At 35.4% G+C, this 20,871-nt stretch overlaps 1 protein-coding gene and 1 long non-coding RNA gene across 2 annotated transcripts in view; one reads left to right on the plus strand and one right to left on the minus strand.

Annotated features, from left to right (window-relative positions):
- MESR6 (misexpression suppressor of ras 6) overlaps nt 1-20,871 on the minus strand; it is a 697,505-nt gene that overhangs the window by 54,596 nt on the left and 622,038 nt on the right. The window lies entirely within an intron of this gene.
- On the plus strand, nt 399-19,833 carry LOC147910108 (uncharacterized). The gene is made up of 2 exons (XR_015544418.1): nt 399-12,152; nt 12,788-19,833. It is a non-coding gene; the product is annotated as an uncharacterized LOC147910108 (long non-coding RNA).

Below are 20,871 nucleotides of genomic sequence, written 5' to 3' on the forward strand. Positions count from 1 at the left end.
CCTCTAAAATGATGAAAAGAAGAGTCAGATACGACCTATATTATAGCTTCTACAATGAAAAAAAAAAACTAAATTTTAATCATTAATTTGTTTTAAGTGAATATTTACTAAATGTAAACATATATTTATTTGATACAAGTACTATTAATTTAACTCATTTTTTTATTAAATAAATATTTATTTACTGTAAATAAATGTTTATTTAGTACTATTCAAATATGCATTAAGCTTTAATTTTTTTTCTGTGCATTTTATAGCGCTAATGCGTTGTTTAATAGTAACAAAAATTTTATGATATATATATATATATATATATATATATATATATGTATATATTATATTTTTAGCTTATTTTTTATCATTTTATTATATTGATTAGATAGAAAAAATAGCATCGGATCGGATTCATTCCTTTCCTGGATGTCTTGAAAATTCATTTTATCATTAAAAGATTAAATTCGGATTGTTATATAACTTGCAAGTTTTTAAAATATGAATTGCGATTCCTGTTACATATAAACTTACGAATACTTATCTTTGTTCTGTATGTGCACCTCTATATATTAAATATATAAAAGATAAAGAAATATGTCTAAATTAAAAAAAAGATTGAAGTAAACAAGATAGTAGCGTATTTGTATGTTTAAACTTTATCTGATTGCATCTAGAAAAATAAGAATAAACATTAGATTTTCATGTTCCTAATAAATACGATTTTTGTGGACGATTTTCTGTGGGCGGAGCGAAAGACAAGATTAAGAAATTGATAAATCCAATAAGCTATTAACTGCAGACAGGAACGAAATATCTTATTTAGAAATCGAGAAATTAAGAAGCGAGAATGTTATAAAAAGATTAAATCACTGAGTTTATTTAACAATTTAATATACTTTTTTGTTAAATAAATTTTAAAATATTATTTTTAAAAAATCCTATACACACAGTGGATTTAATGTGTTAATAAGAAGGCATAAAAAAAATCAATAAATATTTGTTATAAAATAATAATTTGTTGTAAAAACTTTACATAAATTTTGTTTAATCGTAAAAATTATAGCAACATATGTTATTTATAAAAGAATTAATATATAAAGTAAACTATGACAGTCCTTTGCTTTTTAATTCTTAGTTCTCTAGTCTTTACTTCATTAAGTGTCTACTTTATATGTCATAAAGTCTCTATATTAATTTGATTATTTTTCAACAAATTATTTATAATCTTGAATGTCATTATAATTGACATAATTAACACGTTCGATATAATAATAATTCACCATAATAATTCTTTTGCACTGACGAAACACCAATGAAGAGTCGCGTTTCCTCCGTTGCTTGATTACTCGGATTTCTACTTTTCGCATATTGAAAAGCGCGTTCCTACTTTTTACAAACTTTCGAACTTTCCTCACCGAGATTTCGTGTTAAACTGACACGTTTCCGGTGACAGGAATCCGTGAGGCCGTTTTGCCGTCTGGCGAGGTCAGAGGGTGGGGAGACAGACACCGGTTGCACTCATCAACCCCTCTCTATCGCTCTTTCTTTAACCCTTTCTGCCCCACCGGTTTTTTCCTTTATGCTTTTTGCATATGTAATTGCGATCCCATGTCAGAAAATGAGCTCGATGGAAACTTTTGCCTGGCAGTACAGAAAACTAGACACGCAAATCGGGTATCGTCTTCCCATAGTGGCTACATATAGTGGCTTATAAAAATCCAAGTGCACCAGAATTAAATTTGTTTAACTTGTTTTATTAATTTAACAGTACTTAAAAAAATCTCTATGTAATTTAAAGTACATTTATCAATATCTATTCAATGAGACATAAAAAATAAGTCAGATATGTAAGATACAAAATTTTATGATTGACCCAATAAATCAACAATTTTGACTAATACAAATATATATCTATGTATAACCAGAATTAAATATTTGTAAATATATAGGTTTTTTATATGCTATTATTTAATTTGTTCGAGAAATGTTATCGTTTACGTTGCACATCAGCTGACGTATATTGACAAACATTTTGGGAATATTTCGGAAATGTTCATTATCGTAAGTATCACCGCATATATGACGCGGAAAGTATTAAAACGATCATCTTTGAGGCACTGCACGTGAGAAAAGCAGGATAAGATAAAATATAGCTTCTTTCCCGTCTTGAGTCCTTGTCGGCAATTCTTGTCTGGTCAGAATACGACCCCTCCCCTCGCAGTTTTCAACCCTTTTTCCTCCCGGGGTGGCGGGCGGGATTCATCCATGCGGGGCACCCCGTTGTCGTTCTCTTTGTATACCCGCCGGAATAATGAATTATATTTTTCTCTTCCAGCCAAGCATAGATTATAATATTTTTTACTATCTACACAAAAAGCGAGAGAGAGAGAGAGAGGGAGAGGGAGAGAGGTGAATCCGTTGGTACAACCTATAAACCATCATCTCTCTCCCTCTTCCTTCGCGTGTTCTCCGTCTGTCCTCTCACATTTAAAAAGGGGGACGATGGAAAAAAAGGGTTAAAAAAAGGGGTTCTGGTGCGATCTTCACATAAATAATCAGAGCGGCTCCTCTTCTTCTTTATCCCTCTCTCTCTTCCTCTCTGTCTACCTGGCTGAGCTTTGCATACACGCTAACTAACTCCAGCCTGCCAACCGTCACAGAGGCAGACGAGAAGTACAGGGCCGCGCGACATATGCAGTGGGTTGACCCTATCTATGTTTAATGATCCGCTGATACGCCGCTCTTTCTCTGTCGTTTGCTTCTTTAGTCCCTGTATTTTCCTTTGATGCACGTTGTAGTTGGGTTGTAATTTTGAATTTCACTGTTTTCGTACGATAGATATTTGTTAACATAACTCTAAAGGTCAAATATCGTATAATCTTATTATAAAATTTTTATTTGTTTTAAGTTTTTTGTGACAGCAAATTATATATCAATACAGATCAAATTTTTAAAAATAAATTAAATATTTTGATAGCTTGATTATTAAATAGTTTTCGATTTATAATTTATATGTTGTTACTATTTAATAGGTTATTAATTATTCATTTTTAATAATGTATTAATAGTGAGAGTGCGAGATTAAAGCTTAGAATTTATTAATTAAATCTTTGCCCTATTAGAGAATGGAATAAACAAAATCAAAATATTATATATATATACACAATATATCTCCAAGTAAATTTATCATATTGCACAAAATTTAGCGAATGAATTTTAGCAGCCGTGCACCAAGTTGAGCCGAATTCGTTAGATAAACGTACGAGGCTGCAAACTCTTTTTTTCAAAGGAGGTACTCTGGCTCTCGTATCCCGTTTCACACATGGCGCCGCCAACCCCTTCCGCCGGTATTTCGATCTCCGTCTGTGGCAGGTCGAGGCAATGTTTTAGATCTTATCCCCGAAATTATACGTCTGTCTGGCTGTCTGCTCCTACTCCCGGCCCTCAGGACGTTGGCACGCGGTATCAAACGCTAATCGCATGCCGCGCGCTCACCCCTCCTCTATTTAGGTATCCACCCCCACCTCTTCCTGTCTGGCCTGCTTTACATCCTCTCTGTCCTTCCGACTTCTATCCGCAAAGTTAACAGACGACGACGTTCCTTAAATGAGAAGAGTAAACGGCCAAGCTCCCCCGATGCATCTCCCTAGTTTTCATCCTGATTGAAGTTTTAATCGTGATGGTCGCATGGTCCATTTTTCTCAAATAATAGTTATCATTTAAATTAATATCAAACGTTAAATTATAAATTGCAATAATATTAATTGCTCTAGAATCAAATTAAGATATTACAAAATATGTTTTTGGTTTTTCAGATAAATTGGGGTCTTGGATTTAAATTTATTATATATTGGTTTGCCAATAATATATCTTTAAAAAATTAAGTAATAGTATTTAACTTATCAGACGTTTACTTACATTGATTTTATAAATAATTCATTTGCGTGGCAAATATTAGATTTAACAAAGTTCTCGAGGCGCAAGCGCGACCATCGCGCAAGACTAAACTCAACCCTATCTTCTAGCACTGCGTTATTATGCAACAAGTTGCTTCGTTCATCGTTTTTCCGTCTCTTTTCCTCGATTTAGTCGCCAGTCACCCGCGGTTATTAAAGATCCTTTTATCAGACAAGTTTTCGTCGTTAGCTATACATATACGCTCCTTATTTTTTGAAATGATCATCGAAAATGATCATTGTACTTTTTTACAACTCGTCGACGGCGATAACGTTTATATCCCGAATGAGAGCGCACGAGTTCCCTTTTTCACGAATCATATAATGCTTTTACGTATAACGCGTGTATCTGCGTCCCGCCATTGTACGACGCGGAAAAGGCATTGTGAAGAAGAGAGGAGATCGATAATCGAAATTTATTGCACCCGTTATGCGCGCGTCACGGTGCTTAGTTTTGGCAAAATAACGTGGTGTCATTCTCTTCTCAAAAAAGAAGCCCGTAGTTGAAACCCCGTAAAATGCATACGATTACCCTCGAGTTGTCGAGAATGTATACCCCGATCTTCGTCGAAAGGGTTAAGCGCGATTGCTACGGTCACTCATAAATCAAGATTTACCCCTATCGTATTCTTAATCGAGCATGCAATTTCAAGTTCTGATCGCAGACCGAAACTAACTGAAAATAATTGCTATACATATTTATACAACCAAAAATAAAATTTACAAATATCTAAGAACAATCTAATAAGCGTGTAACTCAAGAATTAAATAATCGTACGGGCATATTTCTAAATAGGTTTTATATTAAACGTGTATAAATATATAATAATACTCGTAAAATATATTATTTACAGGCAATATTATAGAATTGTGATAAATTAAGTACAATGCCCGCAATTTTGCAATAAATCAGTCAAAGTTAACAACAAAAAAACGCAACGAAAATTTATAAATACCCCTTGATTATCAAATTTGCTTAGCGTCTAGTTATTACCTGACAGCTGAAGTGGCGCAAATATTTAACGCGGGGAGAGAACAACCCTTTTCATCCACAATGCGAGTGTTTGGTTAGCTATAATGACTAGATCAATTTGAGTTCGTCCTATGATATTTTATTTCTGTAGCTATTATCAGTCTTTTGAAACGATTGTATTAATATCTCGAGACAAAGACAGCTGACGTCACGTTATGCAAAAAAGATAATGTAAAATATACGTTTTACAGATAGATTTATTTTTATCTTTATTTATATTTAGTATTACCTCCTGAATTACTTCTTTCTCTCTCTCTCTAAGATGTCGATCCGAGAAAAAGAACCAGTACATCAACAAGTGTTTATTGATGTCTATCACACTGCATTTCTTCGTGTTAAAATAGAGAGGTAATTCGATTACTTCAGCATGGTTGCAATATAAGATCACTCGCGTTACAACGGAGCTGATGTCGGTTAATGACGATTTCTGTTATATACATCCCGAGATGTATGGGGAGTGTAACGTGGAGGTTATCACACAAGTACTCAACTCGGCTACTGGCGCTGGTATAACAAGGAGTCACATTCGCGCGTCTGGCAGAGGAAGGAGGAGAGGAGGAGAGGAGAGCAAGGGGAGTATACATCTCCGTGCACGTATAAAGCTCTCGCGAGTGTATATATTACATACGTTGTTCAATTTCACGACGTCTCGCTTCAATTCAGACGACGGATTTTCCACCATTACCCGACCGTATTTCTCTCCCCGCATCTCCTCCACACCATGTTCGTCTTACCCTCTTTCACCCTCTCAATTCTTCTCTCCTTCTCTCTCGTAAGTTTTCACTATCTCCCTCTCTCGCTCCCTCTGTCGCAGCTTCAGGGATGGCGCACCACTTTGTGAACCAAGACAAATTGGAAATATCTTCTCGCGAAATACAGCCGCGGTACCGGCTTCGACTCGGTGGAATATATTGGGCGACAACGGTATATCCGGTAGTACCGACTCGTTATTAAATATCCGCTTCTTCGTACACACGACCCGCCACGCTCTGACTATTGCTCCCATTCGCCCTTCGTGACGATTATCAAATGATAATATATGCGAGACAATCTGACACAGTCGCAGTATAATATGCAATTTTTTTTTTATAATTTGAGCTTATTAATAACAAACAACCGAAAACATTATCCTCTCTCGATATTAATTAATAAATTTAAATATATATTTTAACAGATCAATTAATATATCGGTTAAATAAAATAAGTTAACTATAATTATCCCGTAAATTTATTTATTTATCTTTATAAAATCGCTTCATAAAATAGAGGCGAGATCTTTTTAATGTTACGTCATCCCGATATATATCTCCAACAAGGGTTTCGCAGTTACCAACTATTAGATAATCGCGTATCATTCTTTCTGACACGTACAAAGAGCAAACAATAAAGAAAGTATCATTACAGGATAAAGCATCAGGGGCTCAAAGATCGTTTAGACGCGTATTGGCCGGATTAAAGATCAGCGAGAGATCGTGGCGCGATTCGATCATATTGACTGGAAGGGTTTCGTTGAAGCTCCGAGAAAGACAGCAGCCATTAATAATCCGTGTCCAATATAATGCCGCATTAAAGAATAGTGCCCGCCTGGCTCGGAATAAGGACCGTGAAAAGATCCCGAAGGGTGCCACGGGAATCACCGCAAAAATGTTTGTACCTATCGTATAACGGCAGGTAGATGGGTCGTAGGTCAACGTGTGTTCACATAAAGAAGATCTGCGAGAAGTATTCCTCTTTTTCTATCGATGCACGCGCAAACTTTTACGGAAAAGTCTCTTTCAACGGAATTCCCATGTTGGATGTCAGGTGTTAATTTAAGCTATTCCTAAAAAAAAAAAACCTAATTTCCCTGTTTTAAGTACGAATTTATTCTTCATACTGATTACACACACACACACACACACAAGTATTCTTAACTTTTTAACAATTGTATTAATGGTATAATAAATACTAACGATTGAATTTAATTACCGTGCGTAGTGTTTCCATTAAAAATTTATTATCATAAACTGATTATAGATTTAATGATCGTTGATATACAAAATTTTTCATTGGAATGATTGATTTTCAATAAATGCAAATATTTCTCGAATATAGATCTCTTAGAAATAATTGAAATTAAGTAACGATTAGAAAAAACATGCATTCATTTTGAAGATATTGTTATTTTATTGCAAAATCAATTATAAAAATATGCGAAAATATGCTAAATGATAAACGAGAAAAAAACTGTTTTGCACCGTTCGCCGTTTGTTTCCAATCGATTTTACATATCGGCACGTAGGTATCTCGTACCGATGCGACCCAGGTAGACGGACGATTCCGCGGAAGGGGTTGCATAACCCCTTGCGTCAGAACGAGTACAATACATGAGAAATAAGAGAGACTGGCGCGCGGGTCAAGAGAAGAGGATGAGAAAGCTACCTACCGAACTGTCGGCACAATGACACCAAATAGGCGGTTGATTGCACAATACTCCGATGTTTATCGACCCATCATCGATACATACTTGCACGTACTCCCGGTTATACGTGTGTACTCGTATAAGAGTGTGCACACATGGAGTCAACAACCGAACGTTACGCCCAATTTAAGACAGCAAATGCTGCACCGTTCGATGTGCATTAGAAGGCGAGAGAATGCGATCGAGCTATCGAGGATTTTATTCGAATGTCGAGCAACTTTGAGTTGGCACGAGTCGTACCAACGATAATCCGCAAGGTCGAGACGATTTCGTTGATCAAATCAATGAGGCAGAAACAAGAGTAGCCAAAAATATTGGACATTTTCCAATAAACGGGAACAGATAAATTTTTATGATCAAAAAATCGTTTAAAATGAAAAATTAGAACATACATGATTAAAAGGTCTATTTAACCATGAATTGATGTAATTTATGAAATATACAATTAAATATAGTATTAGAAATTAGATATATATTTTTGGGAATATTTTTTTCATTTCTTTTTAAATTATAGCGATAATCTTAATCTTAGTCCATCGATATTGCAACGGTGAGAAGAATTTAAAACACAATTATACCGCAGATGCTTGTCGTAAGACATAAAAGAAATAATGAATTAAGTTTTAAGCTGCTTGGATTCAACATCTTAAGCTTCTTCTTAGGGACTATATTTCTAGTTTATTGCAATCATAATATACAAAAAGATTATTCAAAAAAGAAGTTTTGATTTTACATGTATAATATTATGTAGTAGCGCATATAACCGATATAAAATAAAAATTTGTTTTATAAGATGTGAGAAAAAGAACAGAAACTATAATAAAAAGAAAAAATCATTCCGTACATATAATTTTCATATTAAAGTTCGATTCCGAATGTTGTAGATCATTATCAGGAATTATCTAGAAAACAATAACGTCAATCTAGTTGTTCTCACCGAATTAAAATTAGTGTAGGAATCGACGAGCAATAGGCCGTGCTTGTTAAACATCGCGTTGGATAAAAGCGAGGAAGAGGAAACGAAAGGAATGAGGAACGAGCGAGAGAGCTCTCCGAACAGAACGGAAGAAAGAGTACGCCATGAGGCGAAGGGGGATCTCACAAGGGGGTTTTGGGGATTGGTTGAGGGTGGTGTGAGTATGTGGGGGCTGAAAGGCGTTGCCAGGCAACCACCCCCGGCTCTTCGTAATGGCCGCCACACACGTCACACACATACTCCCCCTTCGTCCTTCGCCGTATCTTTCTCTCTCGTCCTTTCTTTACCTTTCTCTTCCATCTTCTTCTTCTTCTTCTTCTTCTTCTTCTTCCTCTCACCGCGCAAGGGGTGCACCTTCTACCCCGCGCATAATACATATCCTGCACCCTATACCAGCCGCGTGCGGGGTAAATTCTTAAATTTTGCCCGAATTGAAAATTTCCATATCTTATTCCCGCGGCGGCGCGGAGCTGCTCGCTGTTAGCTGCAGCCAGTCGTCGTTCTCATCGTTCTCGTCGTTCTGTCATGCGACAGCTGCAATCGAACCGAAAAATTTCCCAAAGCGATGCCTTTCCATTCCGCATTTTCTCGCATTGTTAGTCGACTAGCGATCGAAGACAACAAGCAAAACAAGAAGCCTTTAGGTTTTCAGCAAATTAGGCGACACGCGATGAAAGATCAATCCAAACCTTCTGAAGTATCCAAGGACAGAATTGAATTTTTCAAAGAGAGATAAATAATATTAAAGATTTTTATGATAAACCGAAAGAGAAATAGGGTGACTTTATTTCGATTAGAACGATCGAATCCTTAATTATAAGTAAATAAGTTGGAGAAAACGTTATTTTTCTAAAGAGAAGAGAGAGAGAGAGAGAGAGAGAGAGAGAGAAGGAGGGAGGGAGGGAGGGAGGGAGGAGACGTAAGAGAGAATAAAATAGTTTATCAGAAAATAAAAATTTAATAAATTATTACTTTTCCACTAAAAAGCTACTTTGCGCGTGACAGTGAAATAGACAATTTCCGACGAGGAATTCTCGGCGATATCACACGGAGCTCTGGTAGCGTAACACCCGGAAGCAGGAAGCAGAGGGTCGCAAGTCCTTTAATCGGATGTCGGGGCACGTGTTTCGCGGTGGCAATGCTCGCAGCTGCCAGGACACTTATGCAAATCGTGCCTCGAGCCGGCTGAGCTTTCGGCTTTATGCACTCCGTTTTAGTTGGCGAATTTGCATCGGTTGAATCGACTCTCTTTCTCCTTTCCTCCAATTCAACTTCTCCTCCTCTTTTTACCTTTTAGTCGCGGATATATACCTGGCGAGTACGCGAGTGCGACTGCACGTATGTATGTATACCGGGCTGCCACGTAACGCACGACAATATCGGCCAATTTGCATACGAGAAACGCTTCTATAGGCCATTTCAAAGTTCCACGTCTTAAGCATTAGCATCAGAGATCTTCTTTGAATCGCGTTTTTTTATGTCGCATTCGAAAATATATACCAAATCTACCGTATTACTTTTTACAATAGATAGATACGTGTGTTACAATTTACAAATATATTTCTAAAAAATTGAGATATAAATTTAAATAATTGCAATAATTTATTTCTACTATAGCTGTTATTAAGAAGAAGAAGAATAGCTATTATTTCTTAAACTTAATTTAAATAAAATTATTAATATTTAAAAAATTAAACGAAGTACTAGGAAATAATTTGACTTATTATATTTTTCGAAAATTTTCAACGTGATAATAAAATTATAAAATAGCGATGTGTAGAGGCAATAAAAATAAATCGTAGTACCCGAGATGCCACACAAGAAATTTATGAAATATCCTATACGGTAGTTGATGACAAAAAAGAATAACCAATCCGCGTATGACTGGAATGGAATAATATTGTCATGCAAATACAATATAGTAACATGTACGCATTACTATGTGCACACACATATACACATATACAGACACATGAATTACACGTTGCATACGTGCCGTTACTACATTACTATTATGTAGCTGCTGTAGCCACTTGCAAGTGTACACAACACACAGAACATACTTATATGTTACTTTTAGCAAATTTGAATTTACATGTGGATGATAGTCAGAATTAATTTATTTATTCCAAATCTAGTCGCTATAAAAATTGTGTCGTCGTATCATGTCATTTAAGAACATGTATAATAAACATCGTACCTGTACAAAAAATTCAAAAACTCTTTGCGCTTACACAAAAGAAGCGCCGATACAGGATAATGGAAGTCGACAAAGTAGCTACTGTTCGAAATACTGAGCATACTGAAAGTATGGTATCTAAAGCGCGTACCTAAGTACTAAAAAAGAGAAAGGGTAACCAATCCACGTATGCGAGGAATGGAATAATATTGTCATGCAAATACGTTGGACGATGTACGCATATAGCACACACAGCCGCCGTAGTTGATTTACATACGTGTATGGATAGAAACGGAGATATGAGATGAGAGAAGGGCACGAAGATAGAGGAAGAGAAAGAAAGAGAAAGGAAAGACAGGAAAAGAGAGAGAGGGAAAAAGATGTGCGCTGCTCCACATCTACCTGATTATTCGTTCGAGACTCGGGGGTTGCCCGATGGCAAGAGGGTGCGAGCACGAAAGAGCATGAAGAAGCGAGAGAAATAGTAGATAGAGAAGGTGAGACGGGGCAAGGTAAGAGCCAGGCATAGATCGCGTCGGGGATACGTACATATTTGCAAATACATTTAGCCTGGTTCTACAGGGCTGGAAAGTTAAAAGGGCAAACGACGTGCGCTCGATACCCCGTCCGAATTCGTTGAACCGCAGTCAATTTAATGATTTCGTCCTCCTGTTCTTACTGCGCTCTTGCTTTCCCGTTCGTTCGACGATTTTCGAAGAAGGCAAGATGGTCGGTAAATTTGTAGGTAAGAGGGAAGAAATGTCTTCGGTCATGCGATCGTGTATAGGTACCTCAAGGACGGCCGGCCGAGCATTAGGATCTCATGCGGTGTGCGCAACGATTACGAAGTTACGTGGAATATTTTACGACTACTATGAGATTATATTTCCGAGATGTACTCTCAACATTTTAGAATAAAAATTACAATTTTAATTTTTTAGTACTACATGTGCAGACGATATGCTAAATATTTAAACTTAATTACAAATTTAAAAGTCGACTTTGAATACTTTCTTCAAATATAAATACCAAATTCTCTCGGAGAAAAAAAATTTAGAATACATAAAAATATTGCAGTTTAAGTACTTTTTAAGTAGAAAAGAGAGTGAACGTTCTCTCTCTTAAATAAATATGTATATCAAAGACATTCAAATTACATATATTTTAATTTAGAAAAATTATAATATTTAAACAATGTTTAAATAATGTTGATAAGAATTCTCGTAAGAGAAATTCTTATACAAAGAATGAGTCTAACTGAGAAACGTTTACATTTTCTAAAGTTTTCTGCTTTGAATGAGAATACAGTCAATTGAGATGCGGCACAGGTATGTGATCGTCATTATAGAAGGGGTTGCGTGATCTCGCAGTAGGTTTAGAGTACCGTGATGAAAATCAGAGGGTTAGTTCCTTACAGGATATGGCACAGAACACACGGGTGTTTTTAAGAGTGAAGCGTATCGCTGTGATTATCGAAAGCATCCAATATTCTATACATATATAGAGAATAATTTTAATTATGTGCATATATAAGTGAACTAATAATTTTACAAGTAAAAATTTTTTGTAATACTTGTGTATCCTAAAAAAATAGTGTAAAAAGCGCTATCATATTGAAAATTATTATAAAATTATTTAAAATTCGAAGTAATTATTCAAATTATACTAGATAATATCGATAATAATTAACATTTTAAAATCGTGTGTGAGGCGATTCTCTTTTTTGACGTATAATTAACATTTTAAGAATTCAAATATATTAAAAACAATAATAATAAATTTTTATAACAATTATAATAATTATTTGTTAAATTGATTTGAATTTTTGGAGACTGTAATAAAAAAATAGATCTTTCTTAAAAAATCATTTCAATTTTACAAATAAAATTATACCTGTTTTTAAACACACATAATAATTCTTTTTTGTTGGTAGCAATAACATAAATCTTAATTTAATAATAGATAGCAGTGGTGTTAGAAATATTCGTACGTGGAAATAACGTGAGATTTTGTAAGGATATTTCTAGTACTACGATTATTCGTCACTAAACTTTTAATAGACATATGAGATTTTGTTCATTTGAAATACTCCTGGCAAAGAGTATCTACTGCTTCGCCGGAGAGTTAGGTAGCCTAATCTATTATCGCTTACGGATTTAAGAAACAGCTCATCTCCGTTTATCCGCAGGCAGGGCCTGAAATCTGTCTGCGTGCGTAAGTGACATGTCTCATTCGCAATCGAAGCTCGGCATCAGAATCCGCGGAATTCGCACTCGGAATGGCGCGTCGCGCAGACGGCGATTTTCGAAGCCTGGGCTTGGGAACCGGGCACGTACCGAACGCCTCCGCAACTTCTGACAGATACAAATCCTCCCGACGTTATTTGCAGTGCCACGGCGCTCCGCGCCACGGCGGCGTTAACCCCGGGCGTGTGCTCTCGACAAATCTCGATATGGAAAATCCGCGAAACGTATAAATGTAGCTGTCAGTCGCAGCCTGCACCCCTAACACCTTTATCCTGCCAGGTGGTGGAGGGGGAGGGATGGCAAGGGATGGAGACGACGGCGGTTCCTGACGATATCGTCGGTTCTGCCGTCTATTTTATATATAGGCACACCAAGAAAACACTTTGCACGATCGTTAAGAATACGTGTCTCGCGTATTCATTCACTCATTTTATATTGTTCTAATGTATTACCGAATATTATCAAATATACTAAATGTCTACCAGTTGTTTTCGTGATTATATATTCTATTCTCTTGCCATTTAACTTACGATTTCAGTTACAGCAACTAATTGCTTTAATACAGAAAGTTTTATTTAATGTTCGCTAATTGTTTAAAATAAAATTATTACAATTAAACTTTACTACTGTTGTCTCTATATTTGTACATTAAATAGACTAAATTTTTTATGTTATATAACTGCGTAATTGTTTTGTAATGTGAAAAATAATAAAATTTATCATATTTTTTTTATCAGAATTAAACAATTCGTATAATTCATATAATTCATATAATTCATATAATTCATACAATTTGCTGAACCTGTACAACTGTGATAACTGTGATATTTAAAGTAAGAGTCTTTTCGAGGTATAAGGTCTAATGGTTGTGATTTTTCGCTACATTTGCTAGCAAACGAATTTTCGCCGCCTAATTCCAAACTTTTTCCCTCCGTGGTACAAATATAAATTACTGCTTTTTTATGTTCTTTCTGCTACATTCATACTTCATTATTCATAAAGTTAGTTTCTTTAATTTTCGACAAAGAATATATTATTTTTATCCATCTTTATGCTACGTATTGCTATATAATACCTAAATATTTATCTACTTTAACTATATTCAAAATTAAAAACAAATTTTCCACTTTTTTTTTTACATCTTTTCGATACTCTTTATTGAGTTTAGCCTTGTGTTTTTTGTAACATATTTAAATAGATATATTTACAAAAATATTTAAGCACTTTATATTATATATCGTCGACAATTATATATGCTGGAAATTAACGACGTAAGTGTTAAATTTTACATTAAAAGAAAAATTATGACGAAATATAAATGAGAAATAATGCTTATGATGAAACATAAATGAAGACGTTAGTTATAGTCATCAATATTTCATATAATAAAACAATATGGAATATTGTTGTGGAAATATGGATCTTTCTTATCGCAGCGCATACGTCTGATATTCCGCGCAGCCTTCTGGATCCTTCTTATTGTGTGCGCTTCAACCCCACTTCCGGGCCCGTATCGCGTGTCTATTCCGTCGTGTCGACAGAAGAATTTTCTAGGAAAAGCTTGCGACTTTCCAGGAGCGGCATCGAGATATGAAAATTCCTGACATCCTATATTCGGAACTTGGTTGGTCGGTCGTTCTCCTCTCTCGCCATGAGCACCCCCTTCCCCCTGGGGCCGTCGCTCTGATAGGGTTGCCACTGGCTTTTCCATATCCGCGTACGCGCTCACGCACACCGACGCGTTCACACGCACACGCCCCACACGCTGCACACCCTAGCTACCCTTATCACATATTTTTGCATATCATACCGCTGTTCTCGGGGGCCACACCTTCTCGCGAAAAGAGAGTACCAAGAAGACAGAAATCGCTGATGCGCTAGGCGCGCGGGTGAGCGCAAGAACGGATGCGACGACGCGAAGATTCGATACGGTGTACAGACAAAGCAGAAACTAGGAATGTATTGTCATCGCAAAAGGATTATCTCAAAAAAGACGGAAATGTGATCAACCCTTGGAGGAGTCACTAATAAGAGAATAATAATATTATTTCAAAACAGAATTAATTTCATAGATCCTGTTTAGAATATTTCTATCGATATTCCAGATTATGATTATTATATTTTAGTTATCTAAAGACAAGTATGTCTATATGTATAAAGAAAATATGAAATTGTTTATAAAATGTATAATAGATAATTAGCGTGAATTTAATGTTACAAATGCAACCACTAAAATGTAACCATTGAAATTACTTTCTTTTTATCGCTGCTATTGACTGACGATACGCGAATGTTATTTCAGAAAACATGATTTCCGCAAGCATTATATATGTATGTGTAAGACATGTATCGTGACAAAATATTTTTCACCATAATCACTTAAGTGATGTAGGCAGCCGTCATAAGACGACATAAGCTTCTTCTCACCATGTACCTACTTCATTTTTTAATATGATCTACACAACGAATAATATTTTTACACAGTACGTATCATAATATTTTTACTACTTATATCATTTACGCTTTCTTTTTTCAATATACAGGAAAATATAAAAATTATTATTTCTATAAAATGTAGATATCAATATATGTTATGTATTTAAGTGCACGTTTTATTTACAAATAATATATTTAGCAATTTATTTTCTTTACAACATATTTATTATAAAAAAATGTATAATTATACGTCGAATAGCAATAGATTTATTAATTATATAATTAAATTATATAAATTATAATTAATTATATATAGATTTTTTTTAAATTTAATATAATTAAATACACAATAAGATAATCTTTTATTTAATTAATTTCTTTTTTTTTTTAAATATTTTATAACATTGACTATATTTCAAATGATTTCAATTTTTGAAAGATTATCACGGTTAATGAGTCTCTAAAGACGGATAGAGCATTTCGATAAGTTTCGTTTTCCTAAGGCATAAGTTAATGAAGAATAGATTTGTTCATAATCAAACGAGAGAGTCGTTATTTCTAACGCTATTTTCCCGCAGTATTATATTATTAAACATTACAAAGCAAGGCTTATACATTCTCATATTCCAAATCTTCTCTCTTTCGTTCGTTTTCTTGTCCACTTAAAACTCTTATATACTCGAAATATTCTTTGCTATGTTCTGTATTCGAGCGTACTCTTTCACGACTATAAAAAGACGACGCGAACGATATGAATAAAACGAACAATGACTTAATGAAAGAATAATCTCATTTTGTTCTTTTTTTTTTGAATAAAATTTTTGGAAAAAATCCAATCTGTAATTTTTCACTACTATGAATAGCATATAGTATAGCAAAATATTTAAACTTTTTATTAAAAATTTTTTCATTGTTTAATGTTATATAATATATTAGACATGTATCTCATGGTTCTTACAGAAACAATACTGCTAAATGAAAAAATTTACACACTTTTCCTTTTTATTTCATTATCAGTGTATAATTTAAGATTATTTATTATATTCCTTTACTTTCTATTAAGTTGGATTTCGCATTTTTATCTCTGATTTCTCAGAAGGAAGAAGAAAACCGACTCTGCGTTTTTCGAGAGTTAATGCATATGCCTTTGCAGTAAACTGAAGTTACTCTGAAACACGAGGTATTGATATTCTTATAAAAACCTCACGAATGCAAGTACTCATTCATATGTTCTCGTATTTAGTATTGCCACCCTGTCTACGCCATTGCGCTATTCACTCGAGACTCGAGACGTTACGCAGGATGGAGTCGTGGTTCTTCTCGTTCCTCCTTTCTTGCCTCTTCCTTCCCCTCTTTCTACCTGCCTCACTCTACGAGGTACCGTATAAGGGCGAAGATACGCGTAGGAGAGCCTCGTGGTAGCTGGGTGCGGGGGATAGTTTCCGGAATCCAACGGGGGTGGTTTTTTCTCCCCGCGGAAAATGTGAAGACCGGAGGGTGTCTTATATGCGGATGCAGCGGCCTCTTATATGAAATACTTATACTCGAGGATATTCAGCAAGCTTATATTTGACTCGCATGCAAATCTCCTCCATACTTGATTTCTCGCAGATGCGACGCTCCGGGGGAATGATAGCTCGTTTTACGATGCAGCCACTTGTTTATTTTTCCTCAACTTTATCTTTTTTACTGGCAATTTTTGTTAAGTTTGACCGATGTGTTTTAAATGTTCTGAGGATAGATTTAAGGAGAATAATTGGTATATATATATATATATACATATATATTTTATCTTGCAATCTATATAGCTATTTACATCACCATTTCTTAATAACTCACGTATATAAATACATATATTATGTAATATATAAGAAATTAAAAATCAGATTTCCTTTATAATATATATCTTTCAATAAGATAAAAAAAAAAGGAATAGAGTACGAAAAATGAATATGTTGTATAATGATGCTGGTATAGAAAATTCGATCTTAAGCCATATCGAATTAATTGGTATCTGTGTCTTCTCGCTGCGCGAGAAGGAACAGAGAAGAACGCATCGAAGTCAGGATAATTTTTGTCTGGAAAATACGATGATCTTTCCGACCATAGAAATAATATAATCTCGCTATTCTATTTCAAGCCACTATGGAAATGTATAAACGTGGTAGGGGCAAAGCGCCTAGGATGAGTTCGTAGAAGAGTACGGAAGTAAAGAGGGGTGATGCATCTGTAACTTACTATCCAGAGGGTGCACGAGGAACGGTGGCGAATGGGACAGGATGGTCTGGCTTAAAGCGCCAAGACACACTGTCTAGCTGCGAAATTGTTTGGCGAAATACGCCGAGACTTTGTCACTTCTTTCGGGATACATTTTCACCCGGCCGCGCGCCGTGCGAGCTAACACATCCTTATTTTGCACGCGCACTCGAGCCGGAATAACTCCGTTGGAAAAACAAAGATTTCATTCACTCTTCGCGTGTGAAAATATTCCGCGGGATATATTCTGGGTCGGTAATAAATAATTTTTATGCTCTCTTTTCCGAGGACAATGGACTGTCTTATTAGCGAGATATTGAATTGAATTATATTATGCTCAGGCAATTTGTAACTTTGTAACGATATATTATAAGAAAATACAATATAATTAAAACGTTAGAAAATATATCATTTAAAAAAATGTATATGTATAAGTAATGTAACAAACAAATGCAACGTCTTGCTTCAAATGTACCTCGGAAGGTTTTGAAAATCATTACAAAGCATAATAATCGCATTAGAAATTCTAGAGATTCGTAGGCTGCAATACGACGGAGCTCGCATTTTTCTTCATAGCGTCCGTTTACTCAACGTTCGCGTACACCCTCGTATATATACATATGCGTGATATAACGAAAGGCGAGCGTTACGAGAACAGGATCTCAAGGGAGACGTCTCGAAAGATAGGCAGTCCGGTGCCTGCGAAATATGTATGCTTCTCCAAGGATCCTGCCTCGATCCTGCCGGAGTCGAAGACGCGGCGGAAAGTCACTCTGCATATCGCGCAGCGGCTCTTCTTTCTTCTTTCCCTTTCCCTTACATTTCTTTCTACAGAAATAACAAGAAAGCTCACGTGGAAGCCTTTAGTTATGAAACTTTCCATAGCTAAAACAAAATATACGTAGACTACCACTGAGTTACCTCTCCATTTAAACCGAATATAACATGTCTGTTTCATATTTGAAATAAAATACGTACGCGCGATTACCTAAAACATATTTCGTGCTTCTTTAATGTACGATCAATTTTTTATTAGCATAAGGAAACAATACTTGTACTTGATATCCATATTTCATTGATGATTTTATAAGTTGTAAAACGTATTATTAGAAAGTTCAGTACTCTTTATACTGTAACACTAAATAATAATGCAATAATTTTTACATCATTGGATGTTACCGGACATTGTTCGTTTTAGCTCAATTATTTAGTTCTTGATTGGATTATACGAGTCAAAGAAATGACGAATTAACATAATCAAGTGAGTTATCTTTCCCACATACAACCGGTTCTCTACTTTGCCCATTGCGACTCGGAGAAGTCCCTCTGAAATAACATCACGCTGAGGAAAATCCTGACCTACCTTAAGAAGTTTCGCAAAGTACTCTGCGGTAACTTTCACTCTCGTTGAATGAACTTACCTGGATCTTAACGCTCGAAGTAACAAGGAACACTTTTCCCTCTTCTGCGTAACGTCAAGAAAAATAAATGTACCGAGAAGAGAGAGAGAGAGAGAGAGAGAGAGAATAACTTATATGGTGCATTTAATCAGAAACTGCAGTTGCTAATTTATATAAACTTTACATTAAAAAAATAAAAAATATTATTTTCTTTAGATTTATTCAATTATCTTTTTATTCCAACTATCATTTTGTTTAATAAATTTCATTTAATAAGTAAAAAAATATAACTATTGTTTTAGCATATCGAATTAAATTTTATTTTTTATAAAAATATATTATTTAATGTTTACATATTAAATATTAAATTATGTTAGGAAAATATCGTTTATTTATTACTTCAAAGTTATATATCGTTAATATTAATTAATATATGTTTTTTATAGAATAACAGAAAATTAATTATTATCATTAATTAACGATAAGCTGCTCGCATCTTTTGTAAACAATTGTTGACTAAGATTTTCGGTAGAAAGGCTAATTTAAATTCACCTTAGACCTTGAAGACTCCGAGTATCGCGTCTTATTCCATATCGATTTTGCGTTTTCAGTAATTTTACATTTCCAAGGAGAGACGAGGCCGGGAAGTCGTATATACTCCATATGTACATATTGTATATTTACGCATATATGCGTATACGCACATATACATGCTTCGTACGTCCCCTATACGAGCATGTGTCCTATCGGGAGTAAAAAGGGGACGATGCGACGCCATGACGGATGCGTATAACCGTAAAGGGAAAAAAGATGGAGGACATTTATATCGTCGTGATTCTATCGATGTGTAATTTAAAAAAAACCGTCGAAAGTACATACTTATCACAGAAATTAAATTATAATATTCATTTATCACATTACGATCGTTAAAAGTTACCTTTTCAAATGCTAATAATACTTTATCATTAAATCACAATGAAAAAAGAGTAATTTTATTCGTTTTCAGAAAAAATACCAAGATGTAAATAGAAATAATCATGACAAGGTAATCCAGGAGAAAATGCCAATGTCGGGATACTTGGATACGTAGGTTGGGATACGCAAATGATGATGTCTGATATTAGGCACGTGGATATGCTATCCTACAAAAGTCGCGGGCAATACGGGGCGACGAGTAAGAGGCAAAGATAGGGAGGGTGAATAGTGGGTGGGCGGATAGTGGGAGTAGAGGGCGGTTGGTTGGTAAGGATATAAGATAAGGATATACGTGTGCATCGCATCCAGGATCCTTGATCCTTTATCCCAAGAGAACGTCGTGCTGGAGATGGAGCTTTTCGAGTCCTCCTTTCAACCGAGACTACACGTACAGGCCGTTTCAAGATCGAAAAGTAACCGTGCCGTCCGATAAGACTTTTTCACTGAAATCCATCAAATGCTGAGGGAGATCATGGTAAAGCACATTAATACGTATATCTAAATAAAAATATGATAAAATCGACAGATATTTTTAACACATATTTTTCTCGTTTTTCTCTCTCTCTCATATACATTTTATTTAAATAATTTAAACTAAGTTAAGAAAAAAATGACGTGTGGCCCGATGAAGTATTATATCCTTCGCGAGGACATCGGAAATTTCTGAAACATCTTGTACGGTTAGCAATGCAGACTCGCGCTCCAACATGATGCGAGATAGACCGTAAAAGATTACTGCGACATACAGCGTGCTGCTTTCTCCTCCTTCCCTCTCCTTCCCTGCGCATCCCGCGGAGAGCCACACGATGCCACCTATCCACCCTCTCTCATCCCCCTCCTCATCCTACGTTTTCTACCCTCGGCGCATCCCAATCTCCCATATCATATTATTCCCAGCGAATCCCGTTTTACATTTACCTTCCCTACCGGAGTCTTCTTTTTGACATCAAACTGATTAT

Source organism: Acromyrmex echinatior, chromosome 3 (genome assembly GCF_024713525.1).
Source record: "Acromyrmex echinatior isolate Ae372 chromosome 3, ASM2471352v2, whole genome shotgun sequence".
Lineage (NCBI taxonomy): Eukaryota > Metazoa > Arthropoda > Insecta > Hymenoptera > Formicidae > Acromyrmex > Acromyrmex echinatior.